The sequence below is a fragment of the Siphateles boraxobius genome, unplaced genomic scaffold, assembly GCF_051911475.1.
Source record: "Siphateles boraxobius isolate OS27281-9 unplaced genomic scaffold, OSU_SipBor_1 11, whole genome shotgun sequence".
NCBI lineage: Eukaryota > Metazoa > Chordata > Actinopteri > Cypriniformes > Leuciscidae > Siphateles > Siphateles boraxobius.
Window position 1 is genome coordinate 15,929,779 of NW_027508711.1, and position 18,075 is coordinate 15,947,853.

At 41.6% G+C, this 18,075-nt stretch overlaps 1 protein-coding gene across 1 annotated transcript in view; it reads right to left on the reverse strand.

Annotated features, from left to right (window-relative positions):
* Positions 1-18,075, reverse strand: part of gabra3 (gamma-aminobutyric acid type A receptor subunit alpha3) — a 725,881-nt gene that overhangs the window by 258,061 nt on the left and 449,745 nt on the right. The gene's annotated exons all lie outside the window — the stretch shown is intronic.

Here is an 18,075-nt window from a genome sequence, read left to right on the forward strand (position 1 = left end):
CATCCCTGGAGTAGGCTAACACTTTTTTGCTTAAAACAATTCATCCAACGTATCTGCACTGGGCACATTTTTAACATGATGCACAACAACTGTTTGAGGTTGTCTACACTGGACACATCATAGTAAACATTATAAACAAGAACATTTGTCTTCCTGAACTGGCGCATGATGATGCTGTATGTAATTGAGGCATCCATTTTAGCAGGTAGCATCTGAATGGCCCATTCGCTTTGATATGTTCATGACCTGTTTAATCTCTGAGGGTGTAAATGCAGTGAATTTTGGCTTGCACTTTTTTTGTAATCGAAGATGTAATGTGTCAGCCATGGTCCCACATCGGCTAAACACCTCTGGCTCAGTCTGCTACTGTAGCCATGCCCCAAACTCTCGCTATAGGTTGCGTTGGAAAGAGACTGACAGATCTGAGCAGACCACTCTCAATGTTTTAATGGTGCCCAGGAGGCTCAATGTTTACATTTTTGCAGGAGGTAGACCCATGAATTGCATAATAATAGTTGTCAATCAATGAACAACTATTATGGGTTAAGAGAATGTATTTTAACATAAAAACGTCTTACATACTTCATCTTTAAAGCACTCCACCATAACCATCATAGCAGTGCCCTTTTAACAAATTCATCGTCAACAATAAACTTAAGCAAAAATGCTGTCTGACAAATCACATGCTTTGTGAATTGCACCTATTATTGTACATAATAATTTTTTTAAGGACTTTGATTTTTGTACAGTAAAAGGCTATGACCCAGTTTCACAGACAAGGCTTAGATTAAGCCAGGATTAGGCCATAACTCAATTAGGACATTTAAGTTGATTTTATAAACGGCAGCAGCTATTTTGACTAAGTGCAAATAGCGATAGATGCTATTTACACTAAGTGAAAAAGCAGTATTTTCTATGTAATAAGTGTAAATAGTAGTTTGATACTATTTGCAACTCAGTATTTTAGTATTATTATAAAACAGTGTGCAATTATAACATATTGATTGTAAATGATTGTATTGATTAAATAAATGTCGCCTTATTATGACAATGAAGCCCTCCCTAAACCTACTCCTAACCCTACCGGATAAACAATTAATTATTAAATAGCCGTTAGGCACTTCCACTTTTTACATATTTTGTTCATATTTATTGAAAATAAATTCCTTTTCAATCTGATATTTTATATATGAGAAGAACGAGTTTGGCAAAAGGAGGTTCAAACTCAGGTCGGTTTGCGTCAAAAAGTATCTACATCCACAAAAAGTATCTACATCACGCCTCACACCCAATGCTACTGCTGCTAACAGGTAACAGGCATTTTTTGTGCTTTTGTCTGGCCCAACCATACATTGGTGGGGGGAGTTAGTGTATATAGCATGTACCAACAAGGCAGGCTATTCATGTAAATAGACACTCCGTTTATAAATATGTTTAAAAATAAATAAATTAAAAAAATACTTTACTGGTGTGCATCTTGAGTTTTAATGACATCCCATACTTAATCCGTAGGGTTTAATATGGAGTTGGCCGACTCTTTGCAGCTTTAACAGCTTCAACTCTTCTGGGAAGGCTTTCCACAAGGTTTAGGAGTGTGTTTATGTGGATTTTTGACCATTCTTCTGGAAGCGCATTTGTGAGGTCAGGCACTGATTTTGGACGAGAAGGCCTGGCTCGCAGTCTCCGCTCTAATTCATCCCAGAGGTGTTCTATCGGGTTGAGGTCAGGACTCTGTGCAGGCCAGTCAAGTTCCTCAAAACCAAACTCGTTCATCCATGTCTTTATGGACCTTGCTTTGTGCACTGGTGTGCTGTCATGTTGGAACAGGCAGGGGCCATCCTACAATGTTCCCACAATGTTGGGAGCATGAAATTGTCCAATGTCTTGGTATACTGAAGCATAAGTGTAAGTTTATGATTATGAATGCTGAAGCATTAAGAGTTCCTTTCACTGGAACTAAGGGGTCAAGCCCAACCCCTGAAAAACAACCCCGTACCATAATTCCCCCTCCACCAAACTTTACACCTGGCACAATGCAGTCAGGCAAGTACCTGTCTCCTGACAACCGCCAAACCCAGACTCGTCCATCGGATTGCCAGACAGAGAAGCGTGATTCGTCACTCCAGATAATTCGTATCTGCTTTAGAGTCCAGTGGCGGCGTGCTTTACACCGCTGCATCCAACGCTTTGCATTCCACTTGGTGATGTAAGGTTTGGATGCAGTTGCTCGGCCATGGAAACCCATTCCATGAAGCTTTCTATGCTTTGTTCTTGAGCTAATCTGAAAGCCACACGAAGTTTGGAGGTCTGTAGCTATTGACTCTGCAGAAAGTCTCAGCATGCGCTGACCCCGCTCTGTGATTTTACGTGGCCTACCGCTTCGTGGCTGAGTTTCTGTTGTTCCCAATTGCTTCCACACTGTTATAATACCACTAACAGTTGACCGTGGAATATTTAGTAGTAAGGACATTTCAACGAATGGACTTATTGCACAGGTGGCAACATATCACGTTACCACACTTGAATTCACTGAGCTCCTGAGAGCGACCCACTCTACAAATGTTTGTAGAAGCAGTCTGCATGCCTAGGTGCTTGATTTTATACAACTGTGCAATGGAAGTGATTGGAACACCTGAATTCAATGATTTGGAGGGGTGTAGCCATACATATTTGTTACAAAGGTAGTGCAAAGGCGCCATCTAGTGGCCTTTGGCGGATGCGCTGGAAGTGTTTGCGCACGAGAAATGCGCATGACATAAACAGCTGCACTCTCCATGGCAAGAGTGTTTCAGAAGTTGCGGTGCAGCGGTGCGCGGTGCGTTGAATATTAATAACTGTGTACATCTTTATGAGCAAATTACACACATACACTCAAGTACATAATGTAATCCCACCATTTCCATTAATATAAGCTGAGAGGCAACTACTGCATCCATATCTGCACCTAATGTAAAAGTGTGTCATCGTTGCTGTCTAATGTATGTATGTGCTGCTGAAGAAAGTTCAGTAAAGTGTTCAAACTGATTCCTGCCTCCTGTCCTGCGTTCTGACCGAGGCTCCAGGGCGAGAACTATAGTCTCCTAAGCACCTGTGGTCCTTTCTCTCAAAGGATATATATATATATATATATATATATATATATATATATATATATATATACAGGTCCTTCTCAAAAAATTTGCATATTGTGATAAAGTTCATTATTTTCCAAAATTTAATGATAAAAATTAAACTTTCATATATTTTAGATTCATTGCACACCAACTGAAATATTTCAGGTCTTTTATTGTTTTAATACTGATGATTTTGGCATACAGCTCATGAAAACCCAAAATTCCTATCGCAAAAAATTTGCATATTTCATCCGACCAATAAAAGAAGTGTTTTTAATACAAAAAAAGTCAACCTTCAAATAATTATGTTCAGTTATGCACTCAATACTTGGTCTAGCGTCTCTCAACTTTCTCTTCACAATATCCCACAGATTCTCTATGGGGTTCAGGTCAGGAGAGTTGGCAGGCCAATTGAGCACGGTAATACCATAGTCAGTAAACCATTTACCAGTGGTTTTGGCACTGTGAGCAGGTGCCAGGTCGTGCTGAAAAATGAAATCAGATGGAAGCATGAAGTGCTCCAAAATCTCCTGATAGCTAGCTGCATTGACCCTGCCCTTGATAAAACACAGTGGACCAACACCAGCAGCTGACATGGCACCCCAGACCATCACTAACTGTGGGTACTTGACACTGGACTTCAGGCATTTTGGCATTTCCTTCTCCCCAGTCTTCCTCCAGACTCTGGCAGCTTGATTTCCGAATGACATGCAAAATTTGCTTTCATCCGAAAAAAGTACTTTGGACCACTGAGCAACAGTCCAGTGCTGCTTCTCTGTAGCCCAGGTCAGGCGCTACTGCCGCTGTTTCTGGTTCAAAAGTGGCTTGACCTGGGGAATGCCGCACATGTAGCCTATTTCCTGCACACGCCTGTGCACGGTGGCTCTGGATGTTTCTACTCCAGACTCAGTCCACTGCTTCCGCAGGTCCCCCAAGGTCTGGAATCGGTCCTTCTCCACAATCTTCCTCAGGGTCCGGTCACCTCTTCTCGTTGTGCAGCGTTTTTTGCCACACTTTTTCTTTCCCACAGACTTCCCACTGAGGTGCCTTGATACAGCACTCTGGGAACAGCCTATTTGTTCAGAAATTTCTTTTTGTGTCTTACCCTCTTGCTTGAGGGTGTCAATGATGGCCTTCTGGACAGCAGTCAGGTCGGCAGTCTTACCCATGATTGCGGTTTTGAGTAATGAAACAGGCTGGGAGTTTTTAAAAGCCTCAGGAATCTTTTGCAGGGGTTTAGAGTTAATTAGTTGATTCAGATGATTAGGTTAATAGCTCATTTAGAGAACCTTTTCATGATATGCTAATTTTTTGAGATAGGAATTTTGGGTTTTCATGAGCTGTATGCCAAAATCAGAAGTATTAAAACAATAAAAGACCTGAAATATTTCAGTTGGTGTGCAATGAATCTAAAATATATGAAAGTTTAATTTGTATCATTACATTATGGAAAATAATGAACTTTATCACAATATGCTAATTTTTTGAGGAAGGACCTGTATATATATATATATATATATATATATATATATATATATATATATATATATATATATATATATATTAAATATATATATATATAAACCTTAACGTATCCAAAGAATTTTCCAAAGAATTCAGCTTAGAGTCTTATAATTTCAGGTGGTCAAAACAATATTCGTATTTTGGTTTGGCAAGTATTTCTTAGCTCATTACAAATAGTGTGTGGTTTGTGTAGTGTATAAATAAATGACTTTTCAACCTTTATGATATTATGTAAACCAAAAGGTTGTAGATTTAAGATTTAAGATGCACTGAAAAAAAGCTTCTATTTTCATGAATTATGTAGTTGGAAAAACAATGAATAAAAAAACATACTGTAGCACTAAACAAACCTCATGAAAAAAAATAGGGGGGGAAGGGGGCAGTAGAGTGAATATATGCTCAACACAACACATCTCAATGAGGGCAATTGGAAAGCAACTTTAATAAAAGGAGACTCCCCATGTGTCAACTATTCCATCCGATTAGTTGCTTTTTTAAATCTAATGTATATAATGGGGGAACATAACAAAATATTATTGTGTTTGAATACTCAGGGACAAACTTTGCAAAAGAGGTTGACATTTTTTCATTTCAACAACACACACATGCAGACCGACACCTGCACTTGCATGACTATTAACAAGTGAGCATGAGAAAAGCTGGCGGGCTTAACACTAGAAATATAATTCAAACAGCAGGCAGAGGTTGGCTAATTAAATTTTGATGGCCACAGAGAAAAGTTATTGTTTTATTCTATTAGAAGGTCGTTAATCAAAAGCTAAACACATCAAATTTAATGCCACTTCATCCATTATAAATAGTATTTCATAGTGAAGTGCATTATTCCATCTTCAAATATATATTTCCATTGTACGACTGACATCGGTTTATATTTATGAGGAGTCTGGCCTACAGGAAATGGTACGAGCTGAAAAGGTCAGTGGTGTCACAGACTTTCAGCACATTAAACGAGAAGTCCTAAATTTAGTGCCTGGGCTAAAATTCAATTAATACTGTTATGAGAGAGAGAAAGAAAATGGGACATGAGAGGATGAATTAGAAGCCATTCAAATTGAACTGTAGAAGGAAATATTTAATCAAATATCACTTTCCAACACTGTATTCATGTGAATAACATTGCTATACATTGATTAATAGTCCAATAATAGTTTAAAAAGTCTAAGTTTATAAGAGTGTTTCCTTTGTTAAATATGAATGCACAAAACACACACCACAAGTATTTGTTTAATGTACAGTGTAAATGTCCATTGCATCTTAAATGAGCAGCTGGTTAATGAGGGAATAAGGAGCTTGTATTTGCTTGGTCAATATGCGTTATCCTCAATTATAAATCATATTGACAGGCAGTAATACAAAAGCCGGCCATTTGTTCTGCTCGTGTGAAATAATTTTTTTACCAGTTTGCTAGTGTCACCGGTGCGGGCCGGGGCGGACTCGGATGACCAGCCACCCCTGACCTAGACACCACCGTGAGGAGCCAAAACAACAGGACCGCAACAGATGGACGACACAGACCAGAGATAAGTTCGAAGGAATAACAATCTATATTGAACACAATATATCAACGAGCACAAACTTGATAGACTTCAGTGTCCTCTAGGTCTTCTTCGGCTATTAGTAGGTACTGATCGAATGTCACAGTTTCGCCCTGTCGGCGACTTCAACAAGGATACGGCTCACTTCAGGACTCAAACGGTAAGTAGGAAGGTAAGGATTCTTCTCAGTATAGGATACTTTCGTCTTCTACGAGATACTACGAGTTCTTCTCAATACAGGATACTTTCGTCAGTGCACAGTAGTGGGACAATGATTCAAAAGCTTACTTCACCAGCGATGCTGCATACTTCCAAACTCAGACGGTAAGTAGGAAGGTAAGGATACTTCGCAGTATAGGATACTTTCGTCAGTGCACAGTAGTGGGATAATGATTCAAAAGCTTACTTCACCAGCGATGCTGCATACTTCCAAACTCAGACGGTAAGTAGGAAGGTAAGGATTCTTCTCAGTATAGGATACTTTCGTCAGTGCACAGTAGTGAGACAGTGATTTAAAAGCTTACTTCACCAGCGATGATGAATACTTCTAGACTCAGGCGGTAAGTAGGAAGGTAAGGATTCTTCTCAATACAAGATACTTTTGTCAATGCACAGTAGTGGGACAATGATTCAAAGGCTTACTTCACCAACGATGCTGCATACTTCGAGACTCAGACGGTAAGTAGGAAGGTAAGGATTCTTCTCAGTATAGGATACTTTTGTCAGTGCCCAGTAGTGAGACAGTGATTTAAAAGCTTACTTCCCCAGCGATGCTGCATACTTCTAGACTCAGGCAGTAAGTAGGAAGGAAAGGATTCTTCTCAATACAGGATACTTTCGTCAGTGCACAGTAGTGGGACAGTGATTCAAAGGCTTACTTCACCAGCGATGCTGCATACTTCCAGACTCAGACGGTAAGTAGGAAGGTAATGATTCTTCTCAGTATAGGATACTTTCGTCAGTGCACAGTAGTGAGACAGTGATTGAAAAGCTTACTTCACCAGCGATGCTGCATACTTCTAGACTCAGGCGGTAAGTAGGAAGGTAAGGATTCTTCTCAGTATAAGATACTTTCGTCAGTGCACAGCAGTGAGACAGTGATTTAAAAGCTTACTTCCCCAGCAATGCTGCATACTTCTAGACTCAGATGGTAAGTAGGAAGGTAAGAATTCTTCTCAGTACAAGATACTTTCGTCAGTGCACAGTTGTGAGACAGTGATTTAAAAGCTTACTTCACCAGCAATGCTGCATACTTCTAGACTCAGACGGTAAGTAAGAAGGTAAGGATTCTTCTCAGTACAAGATACTTTCGTTAGTGCACAGTAGTGAAACAGTGACTTAAAAGCTTTCTTCACAAGCGATGCTGCATACTTCTAGACTCAGACAGTAAGTAGAAAGGTAAGGATTCTTCTCAGTACAAGATACTTTCGTCAGTGCACAGTAGTGAAACAGTGACTTAAAAGCTTCCTTCACCAGCGATTCTGCATACTTCTAGACTCAGACGGTAAGTAGGAAGGTAAGGCTTTTTCTCAGTATAGAATACTTTCGTCAGTGCACAGCAGTGAAACAATGATTTTAAAAGCTTACTTCACCAGCGATACTGCATACTTCCAGACTCGGACGGTAAGTAGGAAGGTAAAGGATTCTTCTCAACATAGGATACTTTTCGTCAGTGCACAGTAGTGAGACAGTGATTTAAAAGCTTACTTCACCAGAGATACTGCATACTTCCAAACTCAGCTGTATCACTCTGGGCTTCTGATGGAGAGCAGATATAATAACTTTTCACAAACGTGTAAGCAGGCGTTGGGGTCGCTTCTCAGCAAAAGCACACCACACTAGGGTTCACTTCAAATCCACAGCCATGAATCAATGTATATAAATAAGGCAAAAGCACTGCAATTCACTCACACGATAGGGCTGATCAGAGGACTCAATCCATTCGTTACACTCCCGTGGGGGATATTTAATCCTCAGTTCCTCTTCAACACACTCTGAAACACATAGCTTCCCCAACAGTCGGATTTACATTCACTGCATCCTCTTCGAGCTTTTCGAATGTTCGTAAGATGAAATCAATTCACTTATCTTTCTCTCTCCCTTCACAGCGCAGATTCCATCGATAAATCAGTCCAGCAGGCTCCCACAGACAAACTCTGATCCAGCAGACCTCAATGGGCGGCTTCCACACCCAGACAACTTCCCCGAGTAAGCTTGTGCCCGGAACTGCTTAACCACTTAACCACAAAATCCACTACGCGTTTTTGTCACCCGTGACACTAGATCAAACAATGGAAAAGTAATAAGCAGAAGAAAGAAAAAAAATAGGGCCTGGGAATCAAGGTGATTTTTTTTATGATGTTCATTTGAATGGTTCTTGAATGTCTACATTTGTTTGCTGATAAAGACAGAAAACCAAACAACTATCAATTGTTTCTTGTGATATTAAATTTACAGGCATTCAGCAAAGGAAATAATTTAGTCAAAATTAACTTAGAAGTAACTGTTCCATCGGCCATTGCCATAGCTTTTGTACTCTGTGACAAGGAAAGTCCCATCCTTTAAAACCTTCCTCCCTTACTTACGGGTCAGGCATTAGCCATATGAGGCTCAAGAACACAGCTTTAAGGTTTAGCTAAATAAACTCACCACTATCTTTAGGGGGAGCCTAAAAACAGAAAAACCTAGGGAACCGCAGGGAGCTTCAGCTCTACTACCCCAGAGTTTTTAATCAGGGGAGAACGCCCTGATGTGCCTGGACTAGTCGAGGATCCAAAGACTCCCAACACTCAAAAAGGGTGCCCAATAACAATAAGGGATGATATAGGCAAACTACCTCTACTTGTTAGATTCTACATGGACTGGTTAAGGCTCTTACAGGAAGTGGAGGAGCTTACTTCAAAAGCCCAGACAATTTGGGAGGCTCCACTCTACAATGAACCCTAAAGAGCATTAGCTCTGACCACCAGGAAGTCAGCAATTTTGGTTTGGCTCAAGTGGTTAATTTTATTCACATCAAACTTTTTCAACATGATGACAATGTATTAAAGATGCTACATTGTGAACATATATTGGATATCTCGAATGGTGTTCCCATGGCGAGGGATTAAATTCATGTCAAAAAAGGGAAACGGGAAGTGTTATAACTTCTGCATACATTGACTAATTTTGATGAAACTTCAGCTGTATGTTCACTGTAGGAGGCCGATCTCATAAATGTGACTATTGTGAGTCAAAGTCTTACAGCCACCAACTGCCAGCAGGAATTGTGTCACTTTCAAAAATGTTTTGAATTCACCCTCTTATTTTAACCTGATTTGCTTTAAACTTCATCAGCATAATGTCAAAACACGGCATATGTATACCTGTAAAAGGATTCTTGATATCTTAAATACTGTTGCCATGACAACACGTAAAACTGAAAATAATATTCTTGGGTGTTTTTGAGGCTCTTAGAATGCTTCAAATTGCATTAAACTCGACACACACTTCAAAGTTGTCAGCCAGTAGACATGGGCAATGCCTTAGAAACCGGCGTGGTGGAGAGGGCTCAGAAGCGCCACCTTTTTACAAAAGTGGAGGGCTTAGTTTTACCTACAGTCAGCAAATTCGGTACATATATATATATATATATATATATATATATATATATATATATATATATATATATATATATATATATATATATATATATATTGTTCTCATCAAGCTGGACAACTTTCTAATTTACAGTCATTAGCTCTGACCAATTTTTTGAATAATCAGGCTCTGAATTTTTGTCTACTGTTCCTAAGGAATATATATGATTCACACAAAACTTTTTTCAACATGATGACAATATATTAAATATCTTTTGGTTCATTTCAGCATAATTCAATTAAAATGTTACATATTAATAATCAAATTCCCCATCACATCAATTTGTTGATCACATTTAGAATAAGAATAAAAATTGCAATGCAAGACCAAGGCCAAATTATGAGAAACAGAAACGATTAATTCATTGCTTATCTGGGTCTTCAGGCATTGCAGTCTTTTAGTTTACCTCACCTCCCTATCTGAGTTGTTCGTTCATGCATCCTCATAAGCTGAGCTATGCAGTTGGTACCGGATAGAGAAATGATTAGTTTACCTCTAGAGTCTTCGGGTTCGAGTCGTCCGTTCATCATGTGACAGCCCCATAATCTAAAAGGCTATGCAGTCAGTAGCAGATATATAATTAATTAGTTAATCTCCCAAGTCTTCGGGTACGAGTCGTCCATTCATCCCGTGACACCCCAATAGGCTATAAGGCTGTGCAGTTGGTACTGGATACAGTAATAATTAGTTTAACTAGAGAGGCAAATCTACTTCGAGTGAAACTAAACAAGCCTAACTAAACAACAAATATACATTGGCGTGCAATCATTTGCATCAGCTGTTCAGCCATGCAGTGCAGGTATATAATGAGCAGCGGGTGCGATTGCACTTCAGCTTTTTGCTTCGGAGCCAAGCCCTTCGATGCTGTTCTCAAGTCTACACAGTAAACTACGAGCAAGCTTTTCGGGACCTCTCCACATTAGTGCGGGTCATAGGCGCCGATACCGTGGGTGCTCCGGGGCTCAAGCACCCACGGAAAATACAGAGCACCCACGTGTGTGCCAGACTGCCAGTAGGCTACATTTATTTAAAATTAAACATTGCAGTTGGTGCTATGTGAAGCGTCTGTCACACTGTGATTGGTTATGTCGCTGTCAGTCGCCTGCTCCATATCCTATCCACCAATCACAGCGTTTCTCGGATGAAGACGCCTCTGATCGCGGTTACGTGTCAGTTAAACTTTTGATCTCCAATCATGTCTGTATTTGTGAGAATTGGCGCTGTCCTGAGCTATGGTCCTGAGTTGAAAGATAGCCTACTTTACGGCTTTATTATCAAGTAAATGGGTGTGTGCGTTCGTGTCGGCGGCTGTCCATCTCCTAAAAGGGGTCGCACACCGGACGAGAAGCGCAGCGCCGCGTCGCGCAGTGCCATGTCTTTTAAAATTCGAACACATTTTTCTCTATGAGTGTAACTTACACACACCGGCGGCGCCCAACTATGGCTATAGGACCGTGTTCAAAATCCTGCCGTGCCACAGAGCGCGATTTACATAGTTTTATATTAAATTTTTACATTTATTTGTCTCAAATCGTCGTTATTGTACTGACTTCAACCTGTGCTGCAATATACATTTATTTTACATTCATTTAGAGAAATCAGCTGCTTGAATGAAAATTGCTGATGTTATCGGATTTTCAGGTGATATTCTCAATTCATTCAGTTAACGGACCCCCCGGTTGTATTTAATTGTACAGTACAATCGTAACATAGTAGCCTACAGACATCATCTTAATTCCATAATGTCCTTAAAAATAACATTGCAATATTGCTGGCCATAAACTGACAAAGTGCGAGGCCGGTGTGCGATAGGCTACCAAGTCATAGACGCAGCGCTGCGCTTCTCGTTCGGTTCTGAAATGCAAACATTTTTTGACTAGGCCTAACGTTACTTTTTTTTTTTTTTTTTTTTAAAGGGCGTGCGCCCATGAGCATCCACGGAGGAAAACATAAATCGGTGCCTATGGTGCGGGTGACACAGCGTGGCAGCGCAAGCGATCTCTCTCTCTCTTTCTCTCTCTTTTTTTCCCTCCCCCGGAAGAGGGCCGGGTGGAAAATCCTTTGTTCCCTTTTGTTTGTGTTCCCCCGCTGGCCTCAAAACCAGTGGTACCCAAATTCTCACTAAAAGAGCAGTTTCTTTCATCTCTGGGTCCGAAGAGGGCCTGGTGAGCAGTGGGGGGAGAGAATCCTCACGACTCTCACCCGCCTCTTCTATCGCCAGGCACCTCAGCCAGTTGGGTCTTCAGGTCAACTGGGAAAAGAGTAAACTCTCCCCCGTGCAGAGGATCCCTTTTCTCTGTATGGAATTTGGATTCGGTGCTGACCTGCTTGAACACGTTCAAAGCCAGGACGGAGGTCCCATTGAAATTCTTTCAGAGGTTCTTGGGGCATATGGAAGCGGCAGCAGCGGTAATAATAATAATAATAATAATAATGCATTTTATTTAATATTTTATTTACATAACACCCAAGGTCACCTCACAAGCAATATACAGGTCACTGCATAAGACAAAACACACAACAAACAAGTCGCATATACAGATTAAGTGCAGTAAAGTCTCAATAAAACATAAATTATAAAAAATTATAAAAAAACCTATATAAAAAGATATGTCTTAAGACGCGTTTTAAAAGTCATCAAGCACTCGCTATTGCGAACATCAGTGCGAAGAGAGTGCCATAGGCGGGGGGCAGCATAACTAAAAGATCTGGCACCCATGGTAGTAAGTCGAATCCGAGGTACCACAAGAGAAATTGAAGATGAAGATCTGAGAGCACATGAAGGAGTGTAAACATGGAGAAGTTGAGCGGTAACCCCACTCGGGCTTCTCCATATGAGACCGCTTCAGCACTGGCTTCACGGCCAAGTCCCGAGATGGGCGTGGCATCACGGCACTCACCGGGTGACAATCACACAGGCATGCCGCCAGACCTTCAGCCCATGGTCAGACCCCTCGCTCCTGCGGGCAGGAGTGCCCTTGGAACATATGATCAGGCATGCTGTTGTGTTCACAGATGCCTCTGCCACCGGCTGGGGTGACACGTACAATGGGCATGCAGTGTCAGGTGTGTGGAGGGGCCCCCAACTGCATTGGCACATCAACTGCCTTGAGTTGCAAGCAGTACGTCTCGCTCTGAGCTGCTTAAAAAGGCCACTACAGGGCAGGGACGTGCTGGTCCATACGGACAACACTGCCACCGCTGCGTACATCAACTGACAAGGTGGTCTACGCTCCCGTCGCATGTCGCCCGCCGTTTCCTCCTCTGGAGTCAGAAGCATCTGAGGTCGCTTAGCGCCATGTATGTCCCCGGTGTGCTCAACTGTGTGGCTGACGAGCTGTCATGAGCTGTGCTCCTGGGTGAATGGCGACTCCACCCCCAGGTGGTTCAGCTGATCTGGAGAGAGTTCGGGAGGGTCAGGTAGACCTTTTTACCTCCTCAGAGACCTCCCATTGCCAGCTGTTTTACTCCCTGACCGAGGGAACACTTGGCACGGACGCACTGTCACACAACAGGCCAGTGCGCAAATACGCGTTTCCTCCAGTGAGCCTACTTGCACAGACCCTGTGCAAAGTCAGGGAGGATGAGGAGCAGGTTCTTCTGGTGGCTCCCTATTGGCCAACCCAGACCTCCCTCCACCCTCAAAGTGCATGTTGCCGCTATTTCAGCATATCACGACCACATAGATGGCAAAAGAGTAAGAAAGCATGACCTTGTTGTCAGGTTCCTTAGGGTGGCGAGACGGTTAAACCCTCCATACCCTCTTGGGACTTTTCCCTGGTGCTTTGAGCACTCCAGGATGCTCCCTTTGAGCATTTGCAATCAGCAGACTTAAAGCTTCTTTCCATGAAGACTTTGCTGCTGGTTGCCCTGGCCTCTATCAAGAGGGTAGGGGACCTGCAGGCATTTTCAGTCGACGAATTGTGCCTAGAGTTCAGGCCGGGGTCTCAGTACAACATGGTTGTCACCCTGGCTATGTGCCCAAGGTTCCTACCACTCTCTTCAGGGACCAGGTGGTGAACCTACAAGCGCTGCCCCTGGAGGAGGCAGACCCAGCCCTGGCTTAGCCCAGCCCAGCCCTGCTCTATCCCGTCCACGCTCTGCGTCTGTACGTGGACAGAACTTAAGGTCTTAGGACCTCAGATCAGCTCTTTGTCTGTTACGGAGGCCAGCAGAAGGGAAAGGCTGTCTCCAAGCAGAGGATGGCCCACTGGATAGTGGATGCTATCACCTTGGCTTACCAAGCACAAGGCGTGCCCTGCCCGCTCAGGTTGCATGCTCACTCCACAAGAGGCGTTGCATCCTCCTGGGAGCTGGCACGTGGCTCCTCGCTAGCAGATATCTGTAGAGCTGCGGGCTGGGCGACACCTAACACGTTCGCTAGATATTATAGCCTACGTGTAGAGCCGGTCCCCTCCCATGTTCTCACCCTAATCAGGTAGAAGCACTGAGAGGCCTGGCTCTGTCGGCTTGCTGCACCTTCCTGTGCACCCTTATTACTGCAAAGTGAGAAACCTGTTGAGTCCTCCAACACCCTCGGCCCGGACATGGCAGAGCATCCGGCCATTTATCCGTTGAATCCTTGAGAACCGGGTCTAGAATGGGTCCCATATGTGTGACTCTACCGGGATCCCATATGTGTATTTCTTCTACGGCTGCTCCTAAACGGAAGCCTGTGTCTTTACCTTGGGCTAAGTCACCCAGTATTTCATATGCAGTACAACCTTTGGGCTAGTCCATATGTATTCCACACATAACTCTCTGAGACTGGAAAAAAAAAACTGGAAGAACTCTGAGAGGCCTACTCTCTGAGAGAACAAAGGAGATTACCATTTTAACTCACTCTTGAGCACCATTGGAGACGCAAGTCTCACCTCAGAATCATTCTAATCTACATCTCTTTCCCTCTACCCCCACTCGCTCTCTCTCTCGTGGTGAGATCACCTGAAATGCATCCAAAATATATATGGTTTTAATGTGAACAGTTATCATACAGTTTTATACATGTTTGGTATCATTTGAAATGTCTCACTGCAAATTCCCACTGTTAGCAAATGGTTCCATGTAAATCAACTTCTGCCCCCAGTAAGTCTGGGACGGTGATTAAGGTGAATTTCCACTGTGAACTCATGTTTACATTTCAAATGAGGTCTGTCTATATAATGAGACGCAACTAGAGCTCAGGGCCTTTTGTACCTCCGATCAGCCCAAAATAATGAGAGTCGCCGAGACTCTCAGCATCATATATTTCCTAATGTCTGATAAACATTTCTCCTCTTTATTCCAGAGTATTTGATGTTTTGTACTGATTATCTTTGAACTGATTATGAAATTACCAGACATAATAAATTGTAAACATTTGATTTTATTCTAACGGACTCTGACATTATTTTCATTAAAGAATTAAAATGAATAGTCAAACATTCACTTATATTTAATGATGCACAGATATCATGAAAACGTTTTCATTTATGGATTCAGATGAAATAACAAAAAAATACATTAAAATACTTTGCCACAAGAAAAGACAGTAAGACGCAGAGACCTCCACCCGCTGATCAGAAATCCTCCATTAGGCCGATCGAGCGCGAGTTTACAACTTCTTTGGGGAAGAATTTGGCTTCCGCAGCGTACCCCCTTTCCCCATAGAAGGGCACGCTTTCCCAGTGTTATCCAAAAATCTCACTGTGTGGGTTATCACGGAACAACAATGACAGGCATACTCTATGTAAGCCCTCTCCTTTCGTCCTTCCAGGCAAGAAGGGGTAGAGGCTTGCACAGGGCGCTGGATGGGGTGCAGCAGCTGTGGCCCTTTGGTATGGATTCCTATTCGTCAGTTTTGACGCGGCGTCGACTGACCGACTGAAGAGGAACGTCTCGGTTACATATGGTAACCCTCGTTCCCTGAAGGAGGGAACGGAGACGCCATGTCCTGTCGCCACATCTGTGTTTGGACCCGTCTGTGTCACCACATTCAATGTGTAATGAAGTGACGTTGGATAAATGTATTGTTATGACTGCCGTGTGTGGGGGGGAGGGATTTGTGGGAAGAGTGGGTTGAGTTACGTGAGTGTTTGCACCTGATGACTAATGAGTGTGAAGGAGCATGAGCTTTGGCATAGTGATTATCGTGAGTTTCAAGGAGAGGGCGAGAATAAAAAGACGAGCACAGTGAAGGGGCGCGAGTCTGAGAAGCGGTGTGTTGTTGCTAATGCCGAGCTGCACTCAAGGTTGGGGGGTGGTGTCTGACTGTAACCCGTAAAAAGACTGTTTAAATATGAATTGCGTGTCTGTGTGTAGGATAAATGATGAATGAACGGCACAGGCGCACGCGCTTTGTTTACTACAGTTATACAGCTCGTGTCTGTGCCATTCATTCACTCTCGCACCTACATTAGTCAACGTTATGTTTACATCAACACATCCAAACTATATTGCTATAGCCTACTAAGATGAGTAAAAATAGACTGAAATGTGTTGAAATAAAATGTCCGTATAAGCAACAAACTGCAAATTCACATGTACATGCTAATATATCATACACAATATGTTACAGACTAAATATGAATGTTTAGACAAGATTTTGTGATTAGTTTTGGATAGATTATAAAGTTTTGACTGTAAAATAAGACTACTGTCACATTAAATAGGTACGCTTTTGTTCACCAGTTTCTATATATAGTTAAATATACTATAGTATGATGATTTGTCAAAAATAAAGTAGGTATAATGAATTATCAACTAAGATGTTATTATAGTGTTTGTTCCAATATTCAAACTAATGAATCCTTACCTTTTTTAATACATATGATAAAATGTATACTTTTTACAAAGAAATACACTTGAAATATTGTTAAAATTGTAATTGTTGTTGTAATTGTAACCTATTTGTAATTGGTTACAATTTCTAATTGTAAAATATGTATATATATAGATAATTTATTTTGTCCTTGCATTCTTTGGGATCCTGTGACACACCTTTGTGAAAGGCTAATTAATATGCAGCTCATAATGTATGTGGCACATTATCCGGCTTTTGTCTTCTCAGGTGTGAACACACCTCCACACATATTGCCTTTCCAAACAAAAGGTGTCTTATAAAATTTAAATCAATGTATTGTTTTGTGTAAATGATTAGGCAGGATGATTTTCAGAACATTTTGAAGCAAAAAATTCTAGGCAACAACACTCATTAGTCAAAAGTCTTGTGGACACATATTAAGTATGTGTTTTTTGGCCTTATTTCAGACACTTTAAGTTTTAGTTTTTTTCAATAACCACGCATAAACATTATTCTCTAAAAAATACAAACATGTACATACATGTTGCTCACATATTACGGTACCCCCGTTTGTGCTATATAGAGTGAATTTACACCTTTGCCATTAACATGTTTATAAATAACTGAAAAAAGTACAAATGTTAGAGCATGTCTGAACACCTCAAGGACCCCAAAAACCCCTTAGACCTCAGAGGGTTAACATCTACTCTTGTGTAATGGAAATCTTGTGGCCAATAAAACAAATACATTTTAATTATAATTCAGTCAGGACCACTTTGACAAATTAAATGTATTGACAATCTTTGGATTTGACGAGAGGCTAAGGCTCTAAGGTGCTCGAGCTGCCATAATAGATAGCTTGAGATATCAAATCCCCCAAGCCTTTTAATAACCAAATATTTCTCATTATATGTTACAGAAGGAGATACAGTGATTACGTACATAGAGTTTCTATACAGAATCCAATGCTCTATTATGAAGGGGTGGAGGTGTGTGTAAATGTCTGTGCGACAGACTACGGAGCATTCGTTGAATGAGCTTAAATACTATAGTTGATTAGAGTAGGTGGAGTAACAAATCAGCTGAGCGTCAGCTGATATTGTTTAGAGATCAGTAGTCTGCCTGAACTACTCTTGAATTCCATTCGATCACTCAAGCTCTATTTAATATGACAACATGTACAAAACAGTAACGAATGGCTCAAATTTCGGAAGAATTCCTGTTTACTTTACGTATCTGCCATCAGACAGTCTGAGACACAGTTACCATAATGCGTCAAGCCTGTTTTATGCTTCTGCGTCGCATCGACGGCGTACCGCCGTAGCTCGACGTGCACCTCCAAAAAATTGTAACTACACGTCGAGGCGACGCAGACCACAAGGGCTGTGATTGGTTAGATGCACCGCGATGCAACTCAACCTGACGCAGAACCATAAAACGGCCACGACACCGTAGGAGTGAT